This window comes from Lolium rigidum, chromosome 7 (assembly GCF_022539505.1).
Source record: "Lolium rigidum isolate FL_2022 chromosome 7, APGP_CSIRO_Lrig_0.1, whole genome shotgun sequence".
Lineage (NCBI taxonomy): Eukaryota > Viridiplantae > Streptophyta > Magnoliopsida > Poales > Poaceae > Lolium > Lolium rigidum.
The window spans coordinates 208,507,156-208,511,478 of record NC_061514.1 but is presented as its reverse complement, the minus strand read 5'-3'; positions in this window follow the sequence as shown (position 1 = coordinate 208,511,478).

Genomic DNA, 4,323 nt, shown 5'->3' with positions numbered 1-4,323 from the left:
AAAAATTAGTTACTTGCATTTAGTTTACTTTTGTTATCATGTCTAGCTCTGTACCTGTTACTTCTTCACCCGAGGAATTAGTTTTTACTTTTAAACAAGGGGATGAGGAAAGTTTTAAAGATGCTTGGTCCAGGATTTTTACTTCTTATCGTAAAACCGAACCTCAAATGACTCTAAGTTTGCTCCTTAGTAATTTTTATTTTGGTCTTATGATTCGCTATAGATATGCCTTGGATGCTCTAGTGGGAGGAGATTTCCTTCATTGTAATGGGGATCAAGCTTTTAATGCCATAAAGAAGTTGGTTGCATCACATGATTCATCTAATAACTTTGATTCAGCCCTTATTAGCATTCATAATAGATTAAACACTCTTGAGACAAGTGCATCTCGCTTAAATGAAAATTATGGATATATTCGTAACCGTATTGATCAAGTTTTAGTCAACTCTGAACCTTCATTGTGGAATCCTACTATTAAAATTGTCATAGGTGACCAAACTCTTCATGCTAATTGTGATATTATGACTGAATTTTGCCTAATGCCTAAGAGTATTCATAAATCTTTGAAACTTTGGGAATTCATTGAAGGGGGAGAAGGAATAACTCTTATTGATAACTCTGTTATAAATCCTAAAGGGATAGTTGCGGGTGTGCATACAACCATTCTTGGGATAACAATATCCATTGATTACCTTGTCATTGAATGCGCAGGAACAGGACAAATCACACTCGGAAGATCCCTGCTGAAACTATTGGGAGCAGTCATAGACGTGAGAGAAGGCACCCTAAAATTCACCTCTACACCCGGGGGTAGCCATATATTCCCTAAGCCAAAGAGTAAGGACAAGAAAGGTAAGGGTAAAGCCCAAGGTAATGTCAATGTTTCATCTCTCGATAACACTTGATATACACTTTCTGCGCCTAGCTGAAAGGCGTTAAAGAAAAGCGCTTATGGGAGACAACCCATGTTTTTACTACAGTATTTTTGTTTTATATTTGAGTCTTGGAAGTTGTTTACTACTGTAGCAACCTCTCCTTATCTTAGTTTTATGTTTTGTTGTGCCAAGTAAAGTCTTTGATAGTAAAGTGAATACTAGATTTGGATTACTGCGCAAAAACAGATTTCTTTGCTGTCACGAATCTGGGTCTAATTCTCTGTAGCTAACTCAGAAAATTAAGCCAATTTACGTGAGTGATCCTCAGATATGTATGCAACTTTCATTCAATTTGGGCATTTTTATTTGAGCAAGTCTGGTGCCCTAATAAAATCCATCTTTACGGACTGTTCTGTTTTGACAGATTCTGCCTTTTATTTCGCATTGCCTCTTTTGCTATGTTGGATGAATTTCTTTGATCCATTAATGTCCAGTAGCTTTATGCAATGTCCAGAAGTGTTAAGAATGACTGTGTCACCTCTGAACATGTTAATTTTTATTGTGCACTAACCCTCTAATGAGTTGTTTCGAGTTTGGTGTGGAGGAAGTTTTCAAGGATCAAGAGAGGAGTATGATACAATATGATCAAGGAGAGTGAAAGCTCTAAGCTTGGGGATGCCCCGGTGGTTCACCCCTGCATATTCTAAGAAGACTCAAGCGTCTAAGCTTGGGGATGCCCAAGGCATCCCCTTCTTCATCGACAACATTATCAGGTTCCTCCCCCGAAACTATATTTTTATTCCGTCACATCTTATGCACTTTGCTTGGAGCGTCGGTTTGTTTTTGTTTTTGTTTTGTTTGAATAAAATGGATCCTAGCATTCACTTTGTGGGAGAGAGACACGCTCCGCTCTAGCATATGGACAAGTAAGTCCTTAGGCTCTACTCATAGTATTCATGGCGAAGTTTCTTCTTCGTTAAATTGTTATATGGTTGGAATTGGAAAATACTACATGTAGTAATTCTAAAATGTCTTGAATAATTTGATACTTGGCAATTGTTGTGCTCATGTTTAAGCTCTTGCATCATATACTTTGCACCCATTAATGAAGAAACACTTAGAGCTTGCTAATTTGGTTTGCATATTTGGTTTCTCTAGAGTCTAGATAATATCTAGTATTGAGTTTTGAACAACAAGGAAGACGGTGTAGAGTCTTATAATGTTTACAATATGTCTTTTATGTGAGTTTTGCTGCACCGTTCATCCTTGTGTTTGTTTCAAATAACCTTGCTAGCCTAAACCTTGTATCGAGAGGGAATACTTCTCATGCATCCAAAATCCTTGAGCCAACCACTATGCCATTTGTGTCCACCATACCTACCTACTACATGGTATTTCTCCGCCATTCCAAAGTAAATTGCTTGAGTGCTACCTTTAAAATTCCATCATTCACCTTTGCAATATATAGCTCATGGGACAAAATAGCTTAAAATCTATTGTGGTATTGAATATGTACTTATGCACTTTATCTCTTATTAAGTTGCTTGTTGTGCGATAACCATGCTTCTGGGGACGCCATCAACTATTCTTTGTTGAATATCATGTGAGTTGCTATGCATGTCCGTCTTGTCCGAAGTAAGAGAGATCTACCACCTTAATGGTTGGAGCATGCATATTGTTAGAGAAGAACATTGGGCCGCTAACTAAAGCCATGATTCATGGTGGAAGTTTCAGTTTTGGACATATATCCTCAATCTCATATGAGAATAATAATTGTTGTCACATGCTTATGCATTAAAGAGGAGTCTATTATCTGTTGTCCATGTTGTCCCGGTATGGATGTCTAAGTTGAGAATAATCAAAAGCGAGAAATCCAAAATGCGAGCTTTCTCCTTAGACCTTTGTACAGAGCGGCATGGAGGTACCCCATTGTGACACTTGGTTAAAACATGTGCATTGCGATGATCCGGTAGTCCAAGCTAATTAGGACAAGGTGCGGGCACTATTAGTATACTATGCATGAGACTTGCAACTTGTAAGATATAATTTTCATAACTCATATGCTTTATTACTACCGTTGACAAAATTGTTTCATGTTTTCAAAATAAAAGCTCTAGCACAAATATAGCAATCGATGCTTTCCTCTTTGAAGGACCATTCTTTTTACTTTTATGTTGAGTCAGTTCACCTATCTCTCTCCACCTCAAGAAGCAAACACTTGTGTGAACTGTGCATTGATTAACACATACTTGCATATTGCACTTGTTATATTACTCTATGTTGACAATTATCCATGAGATATACATGTTACAAGTTGAAAGCAACCGCTGAAACTTAATCTTCCTTTGTGTTGCTTCAATACCTTTACTTTGATTTATTGCTTTATGAGTTAACTCTTATGCAAGACTTATTGATGCTTGTCTTGAAGTACTATTCATGAAAAGTCTTTGCTTTATGATTCACTTGTTTACTCATGTCATTACCATTGTTTTGATCGCTGCATTCATTACATATGTTTACAAATAGTATGATCAAGGTTATGATGGCATGTCACTTCAGAAATTATCTTTGTTATTGTTTTACCTGCTCGGGACGAGCAGAACTAAGCTTGGGGATGCTGATACGTCTCCGACGTATCGATAATTTCTTATGTTCCATGCCACATTATTGATGATATCTACATGTTTTATGCACACTTTATGTCATATTCGTGCATTTTCCGGAACTAACCTATTAACAAGATGCCGAAGAGCCGGTTGTTGTTTTCTCGCTGTTTTTGGTTTCAGAAATCCTAGTAACGAAATATTCTCGGAATTGGACGAAATCAACGCCTAGGGTCCTATTTTGCCACGAAGCTTCCGGAAGACCGAAGAGGAGTCGAAGTGGGGCCACGAGGCGCCGCCACCATAGGGCGGCGCGGCCCAGGCCCTGGCCGCGCCGACCTATGGTGTGGGGCCCTCGTGTGGCCCCCCACGTTGCCCTTCCGCCTACTTAAAGCCTCCGTCTCGAAAACCCCAGTACCGAGAGCCACGATACGGAAAACCTTCCGGAGACGCCGCCGCCGCCATTCCCATCTCGGGGATTACGGAGATCTCCTCCGGCACCCTGCCGGAGAGGGGATTCATCTCCCGGAGGACTCTTCACCGCCATGGTCGCCTCCGGAGTGATGAGTGAGTAGTTCACCCCTGGACTATGGGTCCATAGCAGTAGCTAGATGGTTGTCTTCTCCTCATTGTGCTTCATTGTTGGATCTTGTGAGCTGCCTAACATGATCAAGATCATCTATCCGTAATGCTATATGTTGTGTTTGTCGGGATCCGATGGATAGAGAATACCATGTTATGTTAATTATCAAGTTATTACCTATGTGTTGTTTATGATCTTGCATGCTCTCCGTTATTAGTAGAGGCTCTGGCCAAGTTTTTGCTCTTAATTCCAAGAGGGAGTA